Genomic DNA, 22,991 nt, shown 5'->3' with positions numbered 1-22,991 from the left:
CCCGGAGCAGAAAGGGCGGCCGCTGAGGGAAGGACCCCGTGTGACAGGGCGAGGCTCGTACAAACGAGTTCCCTTTTGGGCGTTCACGCTTAGGAGAAAGTCCCAAGAGGAGAAGTAACAGGGTCCGGGAAGGAGGGGGAGGAGGAGGAGGGAGAAAGAAAGCGAAAGACCGCGTGAATGACTCTGCTTTTCCTGACGCTTTTTGGGCGGGGGGGTGGGGGAATTGGAGCGGGAGGGGGAAATCCCCGCGCGCCCCAGTCCCAGCAGCAGGTGAGGCGCGTCCGGCCCGAGGCGAGGCGAGGCGGAGCGCGCGCGGGGAGGAGGCTGAGGGAAGATGGGAGGCGCGAGCGTGCCAAGGGGAGGGCGGTCCGACGCGGAGGCAGCCCCACTCGACGGGCTGCTCTCGCTTTTCTCAGAGCGTTGCTTTCGGCCTCGGAGCGCCCGCCGCCTTTCCAGCTTAGCCTGGACCTTCCGAGGAAGACGGGTGAGTGGTTTTATCCCCCCATCTCTGCGCCGCCACGAAAAAAGAGGAGTTTCAGCCACTCGAGAGAACTTCTTCACTCGCGGAGGACAAAAAAAAAAGGAGCGGGTTCTCTTTCGGCTCCTTCGCGAAGGAGGAAGCGGGACTCAGGCATTCCTCTTTTTTGGACGCGGGCTCTTCCCGCCAGCCCCCCGCTTCCGGTCCTGAGGGGGGTCGCGTGGACGGGTTGAGCATCTTTCTCCTCTCCGCCTAGAGGAGTCGGTAGAGTCACCTCTTCACTTACCCCCGTCAGCCTGCCGTCCATCCCCTGAGCAACTCGAGTTCCTCCTTCGGAAGAGCCACTTTTGACACCCGCCTCTCGCTTCGGGTTGGGTGGCAGGCTTTTATGAAAGGATCTCCTTTTTTCGCCCTTCCTGCTTCCCTCTTTGCGCTCGCAGGGAATCCGGAATGGTGCAAAGTTTATTTGCTGCCGAGTTATTTAGCAGGACTGGCAGGCGGGTCTTTCATAACGCCTGGTCGGAGCGCAGAGCTGCTGTGTGCAACATCTGTTGGAGGACTGAGTTCTGCCGGGACTTCCTTGTTTCAGAGACTCCATGTTTTCTTGAAGTAGTTTTTACTCCATTTCTAAAAATTTGAAGCTTCTGTCTGAATCAGAACTGGGAGGTTGATGGGTGGGGGTGGAGGTCTCCGACCACCATCTTTAGGCTAGCTGATCTGTGTGGCACAGCTGCTGTTGCGGTTTATCCATCCTTTTCACATTCTTTCCCTACCTTGTCAAAGAGTCTTTGGGAAATAAAACAGAAGCCAAGAACCCGTGGAAAAATGGGAAATTCAGAATTGGAATCCAGAGGCTACTATGTTTCCAAAAGTTGTTGTCTTGCAAAAAAATTCAAAAATGGGATGTTAGCAAGAGGTTTGCTCACCTAAAAGGATAAGTGTGCTGAAACTATGAGGGCAACATTTGATCAAGTGTAGTACTGATAGCCAATAGGAACATTCAGCGTGTGTGCGTTTGCCTAACAACTCTTAACAGTGCTGCTCTGGATGGAAAGTTGACAGTGGTTGACAGATTATGTTGACAGGTGGTTGACGGGTTTTATGAAATACGCCTTGCAATCTTCGTTTACTTTGTGCAGTGCTCACACCCTAATTTCTGCATCTAGAAGCAGCAAGCTGAATGGTTCAGTGTTTAGGAAGTTGGGGATTTTCCCACTGTAGGCTAACTGGAGTGGGGTTCAGAAGTGGTCAGCAATTGTTTAGTTGAGGCAGAGGGGTGTTTGCCTTCCTGTTCAGTGAATGGATAAGTTTGATTGCCGTAGTCATCTCAAGTATGTTATCTGCTTGTGAACCTTAATCTTTAAAAGTGGGTGGACAGAATGAATTGGAACTTTTTCAGTGTTTCATGTGATAAAATGACACCCCCCCCCCCCCAATTTTGGGGTTACTGTGAATAACACTTGAGAGCATTAGATTTCTTAATTTTCTTTGTTTGGAATCTTTTGCGTGCCTAAAATATAACTTCTGGCCTAGAGTCTATTACCAGCTATTAGCAATTTGTTAAATAAATAAAGTATAGGAACGTTCCTAGAAATTAAAATGCTGAGTCCTGTGACTAGGAGCATGACTAATTTGGCATGCTATTAAGTACACAATAAATAGCAATGGTGTCAGAGAATTTAAAATTCTTAACTATATTTCTAAAATTTCAAACTAGCCATTAGCCTAAGAAGGTTGGAAAGCTCCAATCTACATAAATGTCTACTCTGATTGGAGGTACCTTGTTATTTAACTTACCAGGGACTGAATTTTTCTACATGGTTACTTTACTGGTATTAGTGGGAAATTTCTTTGGCATTGCAAATTTGTATATTTGGGGGAGGGATGTTTCTATCAAGTAAATTTCAAAGTGTGAAATATTGAACATTGCTAGCATATCATACATACTCTACTAATGTATCTTACAGGTAGCAAACTATAATTATTCAGGTCTTCCAGAAATGGACTTTTTTTTTACATTGATTGGTTATATGTCCTTAAATTGTTTGTAGGTTTTTTTTAATGCATAGCACAATTTCTTGGTGTGCCTGGTCACAATACAAAAAAGTTTAAATTTTATATAAGGGACTATCAGTGTTAATCTAGTCTTGAGATATAAAATATTTAGTTCCAATTAGTATAACAAGGTATGTGTAAAAAATATAGAGGTAAAAGCTAATAATTTAATTCATAAGAATATGAGAATATTGTAGATTGGTACAATTTGTTTATTCTCAAATTAAATGTAATTGTAGATCTTCAGAATGCTACAACATCTGGCTAAGGGGAGAGTAAAACATTATGTTAAACAGAATTATTTATCCTTTGGCTTCAGTCCCATGTACACTTTCCTGAGAGCAATCTCTATTGCATCTGACGGATTTTACTTCTAAGTAAACATATAAGTAGTTCATTATTTATGTATTCATTGTACAGCATAGTATGTATGATAAGCATGTTTTTAGTGCGCATTAAAATGATAAAAATACACTGAATCCTTGTTCACTGAAATACACTGAATCCTTGGACCACTCATTAGCATTTAGTTAAGTCTACTGTTTTATAGAGTATTATAGAGATAAAATGATGGGGTATATGTGTGCTTATAAAAGGTATAGATGACTGGATTTGGAGATGTACCCTGTTTCCTCCAAAATCAGACATTCCCTGATAACATTTAAACATTTAAATATGTTAAAGGGTTAAATAAGGTTTAGGATGGAAGTGTTTTTAATAGGAAAGTGAACACAAGAACAAGAGGACACAATCTGAAGTTAGTTGGGGGAAAGATCAAAAGCAACATGAGAAAATATAGAAACATAGAAGTCTGACGGCAGAAAAAGACCTCCTGGTCCATTTAGTCTGCTCTTATACTATTTTCTGTATTTTATCTTAGGATGGATATATGTTTATCCCAGGCATGTTTAAATTCAGTTACTGTGGATTTATCTACAACGTCTGCTGGAAGTTTGTTCCAAGGATCTACTACTCTTTCAGTAAAATAATATTTTCTCATGTTGCTTTTGATCTTTCCCCCAACTATTTTACTGAAAGAGTAGTAGATCCTTGGAACAAACTTCCAGCAGATGTGGTTGGTAAATCCACAGTAACTGAATTTAAACATGCCTGGGATAAACATATATCCATTGTAAGATAAAATACAGGAAATAGTATAAGTGCAGACTAGATGGACCATGTGGTCTTTTTCTGCCATCAGTCTTCTATGTTTCTATGTTTCTATAATGAGCCCAATTGGGCTTTTGAGCACAAGGCCAAGTGCTTATTTCAAGGTTCAAAAAATATAAGACAGGGTCTTCTTTTTTGTGAAACAGTCTTTATTAGAATTCTAAAGCCATATTTAACTCAGATGTTTATATAGTGATTCATCTATTTTACAAGTTTAAGAATGCTGAATAGCAGTACTATTTAGTGAACAGTGGCTTTTTAAAATTTTGAGCAATCAAATTGCTCTCAGTGGTACTAATGCAAAAATATGATTTTTTTATTTATTCAACATTTCATTTTGATATCTCCTGGTGTATTAGTATGTTTTAACACATTAATAGTGTTCTTAGTTGTTTGTTTTGGTAAAATAACAAGTGCTTTAGGTAGAATGTGAACTCCACAGTGAATTAAGTGAGCCTATATGTAAATGTTACCCATTGATATGGATGAATTCCTGTTGCTGAGGATGTAGATGAGATTCCTGAATAAATTCTGTCACTTGTTTCTTCATCCTTGCTCATCTTGATTTTTTATAGCTAATAAGAAAGGAGTAGCCAATTAGATCCAAGGAGACCATGAATTCCCATAAGAGTTGTCATTACCTTCCTCTTTAAACAAGACGTTAATTGATGCATTTATGCACACACTAAATTTAACTTTATATCTGGATTTGGTAACCTTGAGGGTAACCAAAGGTCACCAAGAGAGAGGAGATAGAGATGGTATGTACTTGAGTTGTATGGCTTGATTCCATCAATCATGGAATCACTTTGAATTAATTGTCTGTTTTAGTATGCAAACACTTTTTTGAACAGCTTAGCTAGCAGTTTGCCAAGATATTGCTGGAAATACTCAATGTGGCAGTTTGGGTTTAAAATCTTACATGACTTATTTTGGGGGGGACAAATAACAATGCATTGTCCAATGTTCTCATTGCCAGGTTACTTGTAGGGTTATTTCCCCATGGTGATTCTGATCCCTTAATGTCATGAGGCAAATGTACCTTAACACAGTACCTAAGGATGCTAACACTCTTACAAACATCTCCTGTAGGTCCATCAGATCTGCAGACCAGATCCACCCTGCAGCTGATTTTATTTTTCAGTTCTTTTAATAATCCCCCATACCATCTTTCTGAAATTGTAGCAGTTGTCCATCTAACTTGGCTGAGTAAGGAATATTTTGAATAGAATCTGTACTGGACAGTAGACTGGATCATGCTTTGTAAATGAAATCATAGCAAAATGAGAATCTTGGTTTTAGAAAAAGTTTTGCTCATAAGAATAAGTACATACTGTATGTAGATTTTTTTCTGAAGGAACAGGTCTACAATTTGTGGTTATTTCTGGATCCATATTGGGACACATATTAACACAGCCTTGGTGAATCATTATCAATTTAAACAAATACATTTATGACTAGTTCTAGATAGAAATGGCCTGATGGCAATTAAATGTCTTTGGCTAATTTAGTTGATTTGACTAAATTTCATAAGCAGCAGTTGTGGTGCAGTGGTTAGAATGCAGTACAGTGATCCCTCGAGTTTCGCGATCTCGATTATTGCGAAACGCTATATCGCGATTTTTCAACCCGGAAGTAAACAACACCATCTGCGCATGTGCGCCATTTTTTTTTCTATGGCCACGCATGCGTAGATGGTGGAGTTTGCTTCCCCCTGGCCAGATCAGCTGCTGGGTGGCTTCCCTGGGTCTTCCCCCTCTTGCCGGGGTTTCCCCTTTGCGTGGGCGGCGGGGAAACCCCAGCGTTGCTTCCCAGCTGAGTGGCGCGAGCAACGGCGTGGGCGGGCGAAAGGCGGGCGCGCGGACATTGGCACACGAGCGGTGTGGCGGCCGGACAAACGGCGGCCGCTCCTGGCGGCAGCACGAGCAACACGAACGGCATGGCGGCCGAACAAACGCACGAGCAACGCAAGCGGCGTGGCGGCCGGACGAATGGCGGCCGCGCCTGGCGGCAGCACGATCAACACAAACGGCGTGGCGGCCGAACAAACTCACGAGCAACGCAAGCGGCGTGGCGGCCGGACAAATGGCGGCCGCGCCTGCTGGCAGCACGAGCAACACGAACGGCGTGGCGGCCGAACAAACTCACGAGCAACGCAAGCGGCGTGGCGGCCGGACGAATGGCGGCCGCGCCTGCCGGCAGCACGAGCAACACGAACGGCGTGGCGGCCGAACAAACTCACGAGCAACGCAAGCGGCGTGGCGGCCGGACAAACGGATTCTCCTCCGACCTGCCCTCACCTTAGCTTCCAGCTGATGCTTCGATCCTTGGAAGAGGCCAGAGCGCCTTTCTGCACCACACTCTGCGCTCGGGTTCCTTTCCGGAAGATGGAAGTTTCTCTCTTTCCATCCTTTCTAGCAATAAAATACTCGATGGTTAAAATGGTTTTAACCATCGAGTATTGTATTGCTAGAAAGGATGGAAAGAGAGAAACTTCCATCTTCCGGAAAGGAACCCGAGCGCAGAGTGTGGTGCAGAAAGGCGCTCTGGCCTCTTCCAAGGATCGAAGCATCAGCTGGAAGCTAAGGTGAGGGCAGGTCGGAGGAGAATCCGTTTGTCCGGCCGCCACGCCGCTTGCGTTGCTCGTGAGTTTGTTCGGCCGCCACGCCGTTCGTGTTGCTCGTGCTGCCGGCAGGCGCGGCCGCCATTCGTCCGGCCGCCACGCCGCTTGCGTTGCTCGTGAGTTTGTTCGGCCGCCACGCCGTTCGTGTTGCTCGTGCTGCCGGCAGGCGCGGCCGCCATTCGTCCGGCCGCCACGCCGCTTGCGTTGCTCGTGCGTTTGTTCGGCCGCCATGCTGTTTGTGTTGTTCGTGCTGCCGCCAGGCGCGGCCGCCATTTGTCCGGCCGCCACGCCGCTTGCGTTGCTCGTGCGTTTGTTCGGCTGCCATGCTGTTTGTGTTGTTCGTGCTGCCGCCAGGCGTGGCCGCCATTTGTCCGGCCGCCACGCCGCTCGTGCGCCCCTTGTCCGTGCGCCCGCCCTTCGCCCACCCATGCCGTTGCTCGCGCCACTCAGCTGGGAAGCGGCGTTGCTCGCGCCAGCAGCGGCGGCACGAGCGGTGCGGCGGCCGGACAAGCGGCGGGCAGGCGGGTCCTCAGCTGTTGGGCGGGGGTCTTCCCAAGTGCGGAAGTAAAAAACACCATCTGCACATGCGCGAGGGCACGCATGCGCAGATGGTGTTTTTACTTCCGCACCACTATATCGCGAAAAATCGAGTATCGCGAGGGGTCTTGGAACGTAACCCTCGCGATACTCGAGGGATCACTGTACTGCAGGTTAATTCTCTGACTGCTGATTGCCAGCAATTCGACAGTTCAAATCTCACTGGCTCAAGATTAACTCAACTTTCCATCCTTCTTCTAGCCTTGAGATATAAAATATTTTGTTCCAATAAGTATAACAAGGTATGTGTAAAGAATATGGAGGGAAAAACTAATAATTTAATTCATAAGAATATGAGAATATTGCACATTGGTACAGTTTGGCAAAATGAGGACTCAGATTGTTGGAGGCAATGTGCTGACTCTGTAAAAACTGCTTAGACAGGGCTGCAAAGCACTGTGAAGCAATATATACCATGTTTTCCTGAAAATAAGATCCTGTCTTATGTTTTTTTAATAAGTGCTTGGCTTTACTTTGAGAGAGATCTTATTATTTTGGGGTACGTGGAGCAAGATGGGGCTGCTCTTGCCATCTTACTTGATTTACAGCTCTGTCTCCCTAACCCTAACCAGAATAAATGGTTGGGATCGGCTGCGCATATATTTAAATATTTTTGGGGAGGGCTTATTTGGTGGAGGGGGACAAATAACAATGCATTGTCCGATGTTCTCATTGCCAGGTTATTTGTAGGCTTATTTCCCCATGGTGATTCTGATCCCTTAATGTCATGAGGCAAATGTACCTTAACACAGTACCTAAGGATGCTAATACTCTTATAAACATCTCCTGCAGGTCCATCAGCTCTGCAGACCAGATCCACCCTGCAGCTGATTTTATTTTTCAGTTCTTTTAATAAAAAAGCTTTTCCTCAAGCATAGCATTTTTTTTATTAAAAAAATGCTTTTGAGCTCTCATAACATCTGAAGGTACTCTTAGTGTTCATTTTGTAAATGTGCTTATCTATCCTGAAAAAAATGGGGAATTTAAAAGAGATGATAGAAAGCAAATTCACAAAGTGCTTCCTAATAAAATAGGTAAATGTGACGATCAATTTGTGGGTACAATACATCCAGAATTCCAAATCTGAATGTATAATACAAAGATGCTGGGAAAATTGCTATGTAGATGCTGTATGTCTTGAAAAAGCCTATGCTTTAATTGAGAGAAATCTAAGAAAACCTCATGGAAAGGCAATAAAATATGGGTATATACTGATATGGGGAAAAAACTACTGTACATCTAAGGAGGCTTGATGTTTTTAAGAAATAAGTCAAGGATATACAATGCTCCATTAATATTTACTTGCTTGCTTGCTTGCTTGCTTGCTTGCTTGCTTGCTTGCTTGCTTGCTTGCTTGCTTGCTTGCTTGCTTGCTTGCTTGCTTGCTTGCTTGCTTGCTTGCTTGCTTGCTTGCTTGCTTGCTTGCTTGCTTGCTTGCTTGCTTGCTTGCTTGCTTGCTTGCTTGCTTGCTTGCTTGCTTACTTACATTTATCAGGCATGTATTAGAAAACAGATATAAGTATAAACATAATTATGAATACATTAAATTGACATGTGAACATTAGGACAGGGATGGTAGGCATGCTGGTGTGCTTATGCCTGCCCCTTAAAGACCTCTTAGGAATGGGGTGAGGTCAACAGTAGACAGTCTAAGGGTAAAGTCTTTGGTGTTTGGGGAAGAAATCATAGAGTCAGGTAGTGCATTCCAGGCATTAACAACTCTGTTATTGAAGTTGTATTTCTACAATCAGGTTTGGCATGGTTTACCATATGTTTGTATCTATTATATGCTCGTGTATTGTTGTGGTTGAACCTGAAGTAGTTATTGACAGGTAGACATTGTAGCCGATAATTTTATGGGCTACGTTTAGGTCCGACTGTAGATAACAAAGTTCTAAATTGTCTAATCCCAAAATTTCAAGTCTGGTGGCATAAGGTATTCTGTTGCGAGCAGAGGAGTGGAGGACTCGTGAAATCTCTGGACTCGTTCAATTGTATTAATGTCTGATATGCAGTGTAGGTTCCAGATAGGTGACCTGTATTCAAGAATTGGTCTAGCAAAAGTTTTGTATGCCCTAGTTTGTAGTTCAACATTACCAAAGAAGAATCTATGCAAGATTAGGTTTAATGTTTTTTTGGCAATGGTGTTACAATGAGCTCTGGCACTTAAATCAATTGAGATAAGTACTCCAAGGTTCTTGACAGGGTGAGGGTTGTCTACCAGGTCATATCCACCCAGCTTGAATTTTTGTTCTGATTTTTTTTTTTTACCAATGTGTAAGACATTTGTTAATTAATTTATTAAAATTGTTAATTGTTCGTGGTATTTATCACTATGTTTATATTGAATTGTTAAGAGGTTGGAGATAATATTAATCAAAAACATGGATGTGTATGTTCTTTTGATTGCAGATAATGCTATATTGTCAACGGAGAACTGAATTGATTTGCACTGAATATTAGATTGTGTGACATAACAACAAATATGGATCTGAAAAATTTAATTATCAAAAATAAAGATAGATGTGTTTGAGGGGAAATAGAAGCAATGTTATGTTGGTAGATGTCACTTAGTATATGGTCTTTTGCAAAATCTTAATTTCATTTTTTAATTTTATTAGTTATACAAGCACAAAAATAACACAAACATACAAGAAAAAGGATACATGTGATAAAAACTAGCTACAACTAATTCCTTTAACATGCCACTAAATGTAGATCATAGAGAAATGTAAAGTTCTAACTGATTTTTCATAATATAAAGAGATTTGGAAATTCTGACAAAACATGTTTTTTTCTTCAATGTGTATTGCAAGGAAAGAATGTTTTTTGAAGATATGAAAATGATGCTCTGCAAGAACATGCTTCTGTTCTCTTTGTTATATGAAATTAGAAGAACCCTACAATGGCCTGGGGCCATTGATCAGATGGTACATCATCAAAATCTGGGCATAAATGATACCTATGGTAGATTTTTTTCTAAATGGTCTCTTTAATGGTAATTTTTTCCCCCTCCATACAAACTTTTTCCCATACATTTCAAAATAGTCAGATTACAATAAAAACAGTATTTAGTTAGTAAATCATATATAATTGTCCCACCCCAAAGTTTAATAATTCCAAATTAAATTATTTTCAGTATCAATAATGCCCCCCCAACCTTGACCTCTAATTTTGTCATCCAGATGTCCAAATTTTCATCTAATTGAATTCCATGTTGATTTCATTTAATCTTATTACAATAATATCATCATATTCTTACAAACACAATTAAGCCGTTATATTTACTCCCCCTACTCATGTATTCTAGAAACCCTTAACACCACTTCCTAAATAAAATTAAAAAGCTTATAAGCTAAGAAAAAAAAGAAAGTTTAGTAGTAAAAAAGAAAAGAAAAAAGAACCGGAAAACTATTACTAATACTAATATCAATATTAATAAAGAATTTAAGAATAATCAAATGAAAAAAGAAAAAGATCAAAATCTAATCAGTTCAATATTTTAGTTAAGCATTTATCATAATATTGTAGTCATATAACATATGACCTATTAGTATACTTCAAATACCTTTATTATACCTTTCCACCTTAACATTTCTATAATATATATTGATATTGCCAAGCTTAATTAATATTAATATAAAATTATTATTAAAAAAGAAGTAAAAAAGGAAAAAACTTAACATTTCCAAAAACATTAACTCACATCAGTCTTTTACTATTATAAATGTAAATATAGCTGTAAGTTATCAATATAATTCAATCCTTCTGATACAATTTTATAAATTCATATATCCTTTGTAAAAACAATGCTATTTCAATCAAATTGTGTCCTTACATCAATTCATATTAATAATCAATCAACCATCCTCAAATTTCCATTCCTCTTGCCAAATTCCAGTTGTTTTATATCTAATCTTCCTTAACTTTTTAAAATCAAATGGTCTCCTTCTTTTTTAGATGTCCGAATATTTTAATACTGTGTGTCTTGTTCTTCCCTGTTGTGAGCCACCCAAAGTCCTTAGGGAGTTGTGTGGCATACAAATGGAACTAAATAAAATAAATATAAGTTATGATAAATTGAATGTATGAGTCAGTGTGTAGATGTAGTGGATAATTTGTCAAGATAGAATAGTATAAATAATGGTGTTTGAATAAACTACATTTAATTTTATTTTCCTTTCCTTAGTTTTAACTTCTGCCTTTAATGTTATTTATTTACTTTTTAGTCTTTTTTCTCTATTATTGTTGCTTACTAAAAAAAAGGAATATTATGTTAAGTATGCAGATATTTATCCATTAATTGGGCTTTTTTCCTTTCCTTTTTCTTTTTTGGAGTTCACATTTTTGAAGACATGCTCCTTCCTAGATTTAGTTTTCAAATCATTAAGGTCAATGGACAAGATTTCTTGTAAGGTTGTAAGATTGACCTAATAGTTTAACAAAACTCATAGTTAGATGGTTGTCATATTAGCAGAAGCAGCCCTGCCTAGAGGTTTGTGTATATACTGTAATGTGAATTGTATCATATATCATTTTAATGAGACAGCAAAGTTGGCTATTTGCACACAGTACTAAAGAGTTGGAGAATTACAGCAACGACATTATTTTTATTGCTTTATTGCAGGAAAAAAGATGATACAAACATTAACCAAACACTTTCAAAAATAAAAAGAAGACAGAAACATAAGAAGACAGAAGCAGTTGAGAAAACTGCTCAGTTTTGAAGCATCTTATTAAACCAAATCTCCAAGTGGAATAATATTGATCAGACTTTTCATTACATTTATAAAGAGCCAGTTCAAATCACTAATCCAAGACTGCAAATCCAGAGTAATGCTTTTCAATCAAAGAAGACGACACCTAAAATGCCTAATCTCTCTCTATAAAAGCCAAATACCACTCATGCATCTTCACAAAATTTCCAGAACCGTAAAGCCTACAAACTTGAAACTTGGCACGTATGTTCCTCTTGGCTTCTAGGTGCTTGCCAAGAAAGGATTTTTAGAAATGGCCATCAGATCATTAGTACAGTGGTACCTCTTCTTATGAACGCCTCTACTAATGAACTTTTTGAGATATGAACCCTGTGTTTAAGATTTTTTTGCCTCTTCTTCCGAACTATTTTCACTTTACGAATCCGAGCCGCTGCCGCTGGGATGCCCCACCTCCGGACTTCCGTTGCCAGCCGAAGCGCCCATTTTTGCGTTGCTGGGATTCCCCTGAGGCTCCCCTCGCTGGGATTCCCTTCATTTTTGCCAGTGCTGCTTTGAATCCCAGCGAGGGTAGACTCAGGGAAATCCCAGTAATGCAAGAACAGGCACTTCGGCCTGCAACGGAAGTCCGGAGGTGGGGTTTCCCAGCAAGGGGAGGTTCAGGAGAATCCCAGCAACGCTTCGACTGGCAATGGAAGTCTGCAGGTAGTGATTCCCAGTGGCGCAAGGCAAAAGGGGTGACTTTTGGGATGGGGTTGCACGCATTATTGCTTTTACATTGATTCCTATGGGGAAAATTGCTTCTTCTTACGAACTTTTCCATTTACAAACCTGGTCACAGAACGATTTAAGTTCATAAGAAGAGGTACCACTGTATTTCTTATATTATTATTAACACAGTCTGATGCTAAGAGTTAAACATTCCACTACCCTTCCCTACATGAAAGGAAGAGAAGGGGATAAGATAGGAGAGGCTTCTGTGGGGCCAGCCTGAGGGAGAGAAGGGGGATGGGAGAGGAAAATCTTTTGTGAGGCAAGCCTGAGGGAGAGAAGGGGAGAGGAGAGGCCAATCATAACTACTAATTAATGTTCAAGTTTTAATAGTCAATTTATCAAACCTGATCACATAGTTTTGTAGCGAACCATGGATATCCAGTTACTAGTTCTTCATATAATGATAAGTTCAATGTTTGGTATATACTTCAAAATCATGCTAATGCCTGTTAGCAATATTACTGTTATCTAAAATTAATCAAAGTCATCATCATCTTCTAGATTTTCCCAAAACCCTGTGATAATGTCCTTTATCAAAGATTTCTCAGTAAGCTTAAAAGCCATGGACTGAAAAGGCATATAGTCTTATAGGCAAGCAACTAGCTAAAAGGGATGTATTAGTGGGGTTTCCTAGGGTTTTATCCCAGTCTGCTGTCCTTCCTTCCTTCCTTCCTTCCTTCCTTCCTTCCTTCCTTCCTTCCTTCCTGCCTGCCTGCCTGCCTGCCTGCCTGCCTTTCTGCCTGCCTGCCTGCCTGCCTGCCTGCCTGCCTTCCTATACCTAATGCATATTTATTATTATTATAAATAATGTTTGCATAGCCATCACAATCCAGAACACAAAAGGGAAGGGAAGCAGAGCTGGACTTTTAGCAAGGTCTTCTCTGCCTGGTTGCTGGGTGGGCATGGCTATGGTGGACCTCCTGCATCAAAGTGGGAAATCATTTTTGCCCCCCAGGGCTCCAGAGATTTTTATGGAACCACTGGGAGGGTGAAAATGGCTCTGGAGGCACTTTGGAGGCTGGAAATGGGCCTGTTTCCCAAATTTCTGGTAAGCCATTTTGTTGCCCTCCCAAAGCCTATGTGTGTGCTTATCTGCATCCAAAATGGGCCGCATAGGGATTCCTGGGTGGGTTGGATGGGCATGGCCAGCCAGGAGTTGAAATTGGGTATTCTCCAAACTGCACAAAATCTTAGTTAGTGGTTCTCCCAAACCCCAGCAAACCCCAGCAGCCCCTGAAGGGAAAGGGAAAAACCCAACAGTCACTAAAAAAAATGTTTGACGTTTAACCTTGATTAACCTGTTTATCAAGCTAATGTATTACATCAGTGCATTTGAAAGTGAGTTTTGCCCTATTTTACAACTTCTTTTCACAATTGCTAATTGAATCCCTGTAATTGTTAAGTTAGTAACACAGTTAATTAGAGAGCCCAACATTCATTCAGATAATAACAAAATAGGGGAGAACTGCAGAGTATGACTATGAAATTATTTCCAGCTCCTTAATAACAGCTGTACCAAATCAGGGATAATAGGTTGCTAAGTGAATCTGGCATTCCCATTGACTGTGCTTGTCAGAAGTTTGCAAAAGCTAATCATGTGACCTAGGATACTGTAACCATCACAAATATGAGTCAGATAGAATAGAATAGAATAGAATAGAATTCTTTATTTGCCAAGTGTGATTGGAAAAAAAGTTTTGTCTTGTAAGCCACTAAGTGCCAAAAAGGAAAGAAAACTGTAATGTTTATGTTATGAAGGATGATATTGCTGACTTACAGTAGTGTAAAGACGTGTGAATATGTATTTAATTACAACAATAATGTTATAAGTGACTTTAGGCATTCATCTCAATGCATAGTCTCAAATTAGGTGAAAAACAGGGGTATGCAATATTAATGTGATTTTTTTTCCCCTCAGTGAGTTGAGGAAGCGATTTATTTTGCCTGAGATTGCCAAAAACATTTCACAGCTGTTCCTTTGGTCAGAAAAGGCTACAGGCTCACAGAAGCTGCTTCCAGCAGCTGATTGGAAGCCTCAGAAGAGATTTCTGTCCTTATGCCAAAGGCATCTTCCTGGTCGGAGAATATCAAAGGCTTCAGAAATATGGCAACCCAGCTGCTTCCTTGTGCTTTTAGGAGCAGTGGGGCTGTGTTGTTTCTCAAAGCAGGTCTTGATGCTTCATGTGAAATTTCATTACGGCAAAGCACAGCTGTATCTAACTCCAATGGGAAACAGGTTGTACTGGCTCCCTGCTTGTTTCTGCCCAGCTTTCAAGCAACCAGGTGAAGCTCTGAATGAGACTTGATACTCCTGTTTGTATAAATGCAAGTACTGCAACCTTCATAATCTGTGACTCTGCTTTCTTAGGGTTGCACAGTTACACTCAATTTGAAGTGCAATGTGCAAACGACCTTTGATAAGTCATTTATTACATATGAATGCTTTCACCTTCATACCTCCAAGAGAGAATGCCCTTTGATTTGCTAAATTCCCTTTTATCACCTGATTCTTAAAATCAGAAGGTGGCATAGTCTCGCTATCTAAAGTGGAAGTTCACATTCATTTTCTCTACAATAACTTTAGTTTACATTTAATTATCAAATAATTTAAGGGACTCACACACCACCCTCTGATCTGATTGTCTGAACTGCTGTTGCTCCATTTTACTTATTCATCCTGCAAATCTTAGGTGGTTGCTATGACTTTTGAAGCTTGAAGAAAAAATGCCACTGTAGTGCATTGTTTCACTTAGGATAAAAAAACTAGGAAAGGAATGCTTGGTAATGACATTTAACTGGTAGGACTCAAATGAAATATCATTTTTAAAAGAATGTAGGGAAATACTATATATAAAGAATTCAGGATTAGGAGAAATCCTACAGCTCTAAAAATGATCAAGTTTTAATTTCATGAGGAATTTTTGAAATGTCACAGAGAGATATAAGAGGAAATTAGTCCACCAGCTGAAAACAATGCATGAAACTGGTAAAGTTATATCATATTATATTATAATATTTCATTCATTCTTTCATTCATTCAAAAATTTGTCCAAATCTTTCCACATAATCATTATAAACAAGTTCCTTCAAGCTTAGGACTTTAGGAAAAATATGACTAGATATTCCAGAACTTTCCGTACAGGTTTGCATGTATGAATCAGTTGCTAAGTGCAAGAAACCGGTCCTATTCAAACATGGCTGTGGTTAAAGGGATGGTCTCCTCATTGAAGTGCTCCAATAAGTCAAATGTTTTAAAATAACTTTTTAAAGTTACTTATTTAATGGAATATCAATATAGAGTAATGTATCATTTATAATTTAATTAAATGGCACATTTTTTGTTCAATAAGTTGTTTCCTTATATGTATCATACAAATATTTATGATTAAACATAGCACTTAATAATAGTTTTGCCCTAAACCTGACTAAGGTTGAATTGTAAGAGTGACCAAAGACTTAATCAAAGCCTTGGTAATAAATTATGAAAGATTCATTCCTCAACCTCACCTACATTTCATGTATATACAAAGAGATAGCCTCTTTCACATTATACCAACTGTTTAAACATTGATATAATAATATCCTGATTGAACCATATTTTGCAAGAGTATTAATGGTGCCATCTGCAATTTGCTTTCCTATTTATGCATTAAATGACTGGATTTTCCCCCAAACTCAGAAAGAGAGCATGTGCTCAGAAAGAGAAGAGTGTGAACAGTCCAAATAAGGTTATTTTCCTTTCTCCCAATATTTAAAACATTTGTAGGATAATGCAAACATTAAAAATGTCCTGGTTAATTAAACCTGTAGATGGGGGGGTGGGGGGGTTTGCTCTGTTACAAATATGAAGTGATAAGTCTCATTCTATGGCAAATGAAGGCAAATATATGTGTCTCAGGATAATCTTGCAGGATGACCCAAATTGGATCCTGTAATTCTAATATGTCTACACCTTGCACTGGTTATAGTAGTTGGGTAATCTTTTTTGATACATTACTTATCTGTTTGTTGTTATCACCGTATGGATACTGCATAAGGAAGAATAGTTTCTATGGTGTGTTCTGACTCTTGTTAAATCAGATACATCTAATTTTTAAATAGCTACATGAAGTAATACAATTCTCTCAAGAAAGGATTGCCTTTGGTTCCCAGTGGAAATGTTTTGCTTTCTTTTTGCTTGTGATATTTATGTTAGCTGTGCAATAGCATTTCTCAGGGCAATGTAAGAATATTGTGAAAATAATAGGTTATTTCTTTAACACAGAAAAATAAATATTTAGGAGAAATAGATATTTTTTTTAGACAGATTAGGTATCTTGATATGAGATAATTATGTTATGTGTAATATGTAATATAATTTTGTTAAAAATTAATTAAAAAATTATATAAAAAAGATATGAGATAATTATGCATAATTGGACTTTTTAAAATATTTTTTCATGGTAGGAGAAATCAATAGTCAATAACTTGTATTTAAGTTAATATTTACTCTTAAATTAAAAAGGAAGGAAAGAGAAGGAAAACAAACTAAGGCTAAAAATATTACTAACTTAAGATCTTCCTAATGAACATTAAAAATAAATGATGTTTTATTGCTATTAAATACTATTGATATATGTTTATCTGGAATGTAATATTTTAGTTTCACTACTTATGGTCTCCAATGCTGCTTAAGTATTTAAGCATTTATTTATTAAGGTGGTAAAACCTCATGAACAAAATTATTCTGGAAAATAAAGTGATACCTAAAACCTTTAAATCTCCTTGTCTACTGTTGTATGACTAGGTAATGAATGACTATGAGGACAAGTATGGATTGAAATTAGCAATTTGTTCCACCCTGCCCATGTATGTGGTAACTGAAACACAATGTTAACTCATGGGAAAGCAGTTTGTTCAAATAGAATGATAGGGAACCTTGTGGAAAAATATATATGTAATTTATACATATAAGGGAAATATGTCAACAGAGTGCCAGTGTGCATTGGCTAGTGGGAATATTAAAGTTCAGTTTCCCCAACCTTCTCTATGTACACAGACAACACATCAGGTTATTAAGATCAATATATTAATTTTTTTAAATTGGCCTAATGACTATTGACATGCAGTATATACAGTACAGGTAAAATTCTCAACTTACGATCACAACTGAATAAAAAAATTATGCTGCCAATTGAGAAATTTGTTAAGTGAATTTTGCCTCATTTTACAACTTTTCTTGCCACAATATGTTAAGTCAATCACTGCAGTTGTTAAACTAGTAAACCGGGCTTCCCCATTTGCTTGTCAGAAGGTTGCAAAAGGTGATCACATGACCCCAGGACACTGCAACCATTATAAATGTGAATCAGTTGTCAAGCATCCAAATGTAAATCATGTGACCATGGGGATGCTGCAATGGTCATAAGTGTGAAAATCATCATAAGTCACTTTTTTCAGTGCTGTTGTAACTTCAAAAGGTCACTAAGCAAACTGTTGTAAGTCGAGGACTACCAAAGGTGAGCAAAATCAGACCCTGAAATGATCTTTAGTAATCTTTCTTACGTATGGAAAAATGGAGGCCTCAACATGTGGGTTTAGCCTAAAAAAAGAGAGAAGGATGATGGAACTAAAAGAAAATTTAAAATTAGTTAATACTGCAAACATCCACCTATATAATATATGCTTTTACTGTACAGGTAGTCCTCAACTTGCGACCACAATTGTGCCTAAAATTTATGTTTCTAATCAGACATTTGTTAAGTGCATTTTGCCTCATTTTATTATCTTTCTTGCCACAGTTGTTAAATGAATCAGTAAAGCTGTTAAGTTAGCATGGTCGCTAAGTGAATCTGGCTTCCCCATTGACTTTGTCAGAAGGTCGCAAAAGGGGATCTCGTGACACTGCAAAGGTCATAAATATGAATCAGTTGCCAAGTACAGTAATACCTCATGATACGAACTTAATTGGTGCAAGGAGGAGGTTCGTAAGACGAAAGGTTCGTAAGACGAAACATTGTTTCCCATAGGAAACAATGTAAAGTCAATTAATCCATGCAACCCAAAAAAACCCTGCAAAAAAACGGCTTTCCGCGACTGCTGGGAAGCCGCGCGGCTGTTTTAAAAGGTGACAGCCGGCCTGGGGGGCTTCCCAGCAACCTCCCGAACCCCGAACCCGGAAGTTCGGCAAAGGTTCGGGGTTCGGGGTTCGGGAGGTTGCTGGGAAGCCCCCCAGGCCGGCTGTCACCTTTTAAAACAGCCGCGCGGCTTCCCAGCAGCTTCCAGAAGCCGAACGCCAAACCCGAACTTCCACGTTCGGCGTTCGGCGACTGCTGGGAAGCCGCGTGGCTGTTTTAAAAGGTAACAGCCAGCCTGGGGGGCTTCCCAGCAACCTCCCAAACCCGGAAGTTCGGCAAAAGTTCGGGGTTCGGGGGGTGCTGGGAAGCCCCCCAGCCGGGCTGTGACCTTTTAAAACAGCCGCGCGGCTTCCCAGCTGTCTCCCGAAGCCGAACGCCAAACCCGAACTTCCGCGTTCGGCGTTCGGAGACAGCTGGGAAGCCACGCGGCTGTTTTAAAAGGTGACAGCCGGGCTGGGGGGCTTCCCAGCACCCCCTGAACCCCGAACCCGGAAGTTCGGCAAAAGTTCGGGGTTCGGGGGGTGCTGGAAAGCCCCCCAGGCCGGCTGTGACCTTTTAAAACAGCCGTGCGGCTTCCCAGCTGTCTCCCGAAGCCGAACACCAAACCCGAACTTCCGCGTTCGGCGTTCGGAGACAGCTGGGAAGCCGCGCGGCTGTTTTAAAAGGTGACAGCCGGCCTGGGGGGCTTCCCAGCAACCTCCCGAACCGAACCCGGGGTTCAGAAAAATTTTGCCTCTTCTTACGAACTTTTTTCGAGTTACGAACCGGCGTTCGGGAGGCTTCTGGGAAGCCCCGCCGCCCGGCTGTGACCTTTTAAAACAGCCGTGCGGCTTCCCAGCAGTCTCCGAACGCCGGTTCGTAACTCAAAAAAAGTTCGTAAGAAGAGGCAAAAATTTTCTGAACCCCGGGTTCGTATCACGGGTTGTTCGTAAGACGGGTTCGTATCTTGAGGTACCACTGTATATGAATGTCGATCATGTGACCATGGGGATGCTGCAATAGTCATGAGTTACAATGCAGTAGTAACTTTGATCAGTAGTAACTAAATCAATTGTTATAAATCAAGGACTATCTGTATTCAGGGGTGGGCTGCTAGCCAGAACACATAATTGGGCTCGCCTCCGCGGCTCTGGAGGTACCATGATTTCAAGTGGAATTATGCTTCTGTGCCCATGCAGGTAGCAAAATTGTGCATGGACATGCATGCGTGGAAGCAAAAAACCTCACCTGAACATGGGTGCACCTGCGTCTCTGTGCACAATTTTGCTACCTGCATGGGTGCAGAAACGTAATTCCGTTCAAACTCATAGTATTTCCAGATCCGCGGAGGCGAGCCCAATTAGGCGTTCCGGCTAGCAGTCCACCCCTGTCTATATTCGTTATTAATTATAGTGAATGATTGTTCTGTCCCAGCTAAGTATGTAGCAAAGCACACAGTTTGTTCGAACTTATTTTTAATCAATAATCGACTACTAATAGCTGCCTAAGTAGAGGTCTCACACACACATGAACTTAAAGGCAGTATTTTCTTGCCAAAGCTCAACTGTTAGTCATCATTAACAGTTGGCATAAGTTCGGAAAGTCTTACATCATAGAAGAGCAATTAGTCTTTGTGTTGTGGTTGGCTCTGGCCCAGCTCCTGCCCCAAGGAATGTGGAGGTGGATGCAGGGGAAACATCAACATGTCATAGGCCTGTTTTATTGCCGACAGAGTCAGGTAGTGCAGTTTCCTCGGACGAAGAAGAAGGTGGGGGTGACTTGGAAGAGGGGGGCTTGGCACACAGCCCAGGAAGCCAATCTCCATTATCTTGGGTTGATTCGGATGAGGAAGTGTTAGACCCACGCAGGCGCAGACTTATGCATAGAAGAGACCAATTGAGGAAATATTACAGGAGATAAGAGAGGCCACCTGTGTTTGGGTGGGGCTCCAGTAATTAGAGCTGCTGGTATAAATAGCAGCGTGCTGGCTTGGGCAGTTGTGGTTGTGGAAGATTATCTGATCGTTGTTCTTCAGGACTGTGCCTTGCTGTTTGTTGATTTTTCACGACTTTGAAACCAAAGCAGAGCAAAGTGTGTGTGTTTCACTTCGTGCAAGAAGGAGGGCTGTGACGTTGCTTCAAAGCTGCTAGCTAAGTACTTAAGGACTGATTAAGGGAATTGTACAGACTACCAGGTTGTTTTGGGACAAGTGCTCTTTACAATACAAAAAGGGTGCTTTGTTTCTTTTGAATTTTTGTGATAAAGAACATTGTTTTTGAACTTTCGTGTGTGTGTGTGTGTGTGTGTGTGTGTGTGTGTCTGAAATTTGTACCCTTGAATTTTTGGGAGACTCATACCATAGAGCCCGGCAAAATTTGGCAAAATGCCCAGGAGTTGTCTTCAAATAATTAACTGAAACAGATAAGCAGGGCAGAGATTTTCCAGACAGGAGTGCACATGAGGCACACACAAATTACAAACATTGTTTCCTGCAGAGATTCACCTGCCCCAGATTTCCTTAAGTAGCCTACAGGAGTAGCCAATTAGCCCCAAATCTTACACCCGAGGAGACCTCCTCTGGAGTAACTACTCTTGCCTTTTTGCAGCTCTGCATCCTCGTGCATTAAGAAGAGGAGACGTCTCTTCATCCTCATCACTGCTCTGATGTACTGGAGGTTCTGAAGGTCCTGACTGAACCTCTGCCTCTGGAACTGAGTCCTTGCCAGCCTCCTCACTATCCGACTTGGGTGCCAGCTGCACAGGCCTCTGGTGCATTACTAAGTTGGTCTCCTCTTCAACAGCATCCACTATCAGCTGCATGGGCTGCTGGTGGGCCACAACAATGATGTTATAGTAAATATACAGAACATCTAGAGCACGTGTGTCAAACTCATGATGTCACATTGCTGTCTCGTGATGTTTTGCAGTGTTTTTTCCCTTCATGGAGTGGGGTGGGTGTGGCCTCTGTATGACATGGGTTGCCAGTTTGACACCCGCTAATCTAGAGAACGGCAGTCTAGGAAATGTTCAATTACAGATATTTTTATTTACAATAGGTCACTTACTGGCCATTCTACATTCAAATGGAGCTACTTGAGGGGGGTATTTATAATTCTAATTATAAGCTGGGAGCTCAGGAGTTGGGCTATATTTATGGCTGCAGCGTCCTGTGATCCATTTTACAACAGGTTTGTCAAAAATTGGCATTTACTTCCATAGTGCATCATTGGTTTTTTTTAATGACCCACTGCAAAAAGAATCATGTGACCACCTGCTTTACCACCGACACTAGTTACAACCATGATGGGTAGGCTTCATTATGGTCATAACTCAAGGATGACCTATTATTAATATTTTTATTGTTAATTTTAGAATAAACTAATAGTAAAGATTATTTTGCTTTTTACCTAACTGTTTTTTAAATAGCTAGTGAATTTATGGTAAAATATAGTTTTATATTATGTTATGTTATGTTATTTATTTATTTATTTATTTATTTATTTGATTTGATTTGTATGCCACCCCTCTCCATGGACTTGGGGCGGCTCACAACAAATACAGAATACATAATAAAACAATTTGATCCAACTAATAATTGTTAAAAGACTAAAAAAAGAATCCTAAAACTAAAAACATTCAATTATCATTCACTCAATCAATAATTTATTCTAAACACATTCGTTGGTCGTTTTTCGGAGGGTGGGGACGGTGCGAATCTCTGGGGGGAGCTGATTCCAGAGGCCTGAGGTCCCCACTGAGAAGGCTCTTTCCCTAGGCCCCACCAGCTGACATTGTCTGGTTGATGGGACCCTGAGAAGACCAATTCTGTGGGACCTCACCGGGCGCTGGGATTTGTGCGGCAGAAAGCGGTCTCGGAGATAATCTGGTCCTATGCCATGTAGGGCTTTATAGATCATAACCAACACTTTGAATTGTGTCCGGAAACCAATCGACAGCCAGTGCAGTCCGCGGAGTGATCTTGAGATATGGGCACATCTTGGAAGGCCCAAAACCGCTCGTGAGGCTGCATTTTGGATGATTTGAAGTTTCCAAGCACTTTTCAAAGGTAGCTCCATGTAGAGAGCATTATAGTAGTCGAACCTCGAGGTGATGAGGGCGTGAGAGACTATAATTCTACCAGTAATTTTACCATAATTCAAACAGTAAAACTATATTCAAGTAGTTCTACATATTCTATTATGTCCCTACAAAATCATCTTGATGCAAATGAAGACAGAGATTATAGACAGAGAAGAATATGGCAAATGGGGCATGTTCTTAGCTCATGAATCATTCCACTATCAGAATGGTCATTAAAAACAAAAAAATTATCACGGAACATGTGAAAAATTTAGTCCTTCTGCAATACACAGTAATACGAAAGTACATTACAGTGATCAAAGTAATGGAAACACTGTTTCACTGTTTTAATTCAGCATGTGAATTGATCTTTTTTCCCCTTGGAAAGCCTCTATCCATTAGGG

The 22,991-nt window shown here is 40.7% G+C and overlaps 1 protein-coding gene across 1 annotated transcript in view; it reads left to right on the top strand.

Moving 5' to 3' along the window:
• Positions 1 to 265: 265 nt before the first annotated feature.
• PRKCD (protein kinase C delta) overlaps positions 266 to 22,991 on the top strand; it is an 80,969-nt gene continuing 58,243 nt past the window's right edge. The window contains exon 1 of the mRNA XM_070738635.1: positions 266 to 484. The gene's annotated coding sequence lies outside the window, so the exon portion shown is untranslated. The remainder of the gene's footprint in view (positions 485 to 22,991) is intronic.

Source organism: Erythrolamprus reginae, chromosome 2, assembly GCF_031021105.1.
Source record: "Erythrolamprus reginae isolate rEryReg1 chromosome 2, rEryReg1.hap1, whole genome shotgun sequence".
Lineage (NCBI taxonomy): Eukaryota > Metazoa > Chordata > Lepidosauria > Squamata > Dipsadidae > Erythrolamprus > Erythrolamprus reginae.
The sequence above is the reverse complement of the archived record's forward strand: the minus strand, read 5'-3'. Positions and strand labels throughout refer to the sequence as shown.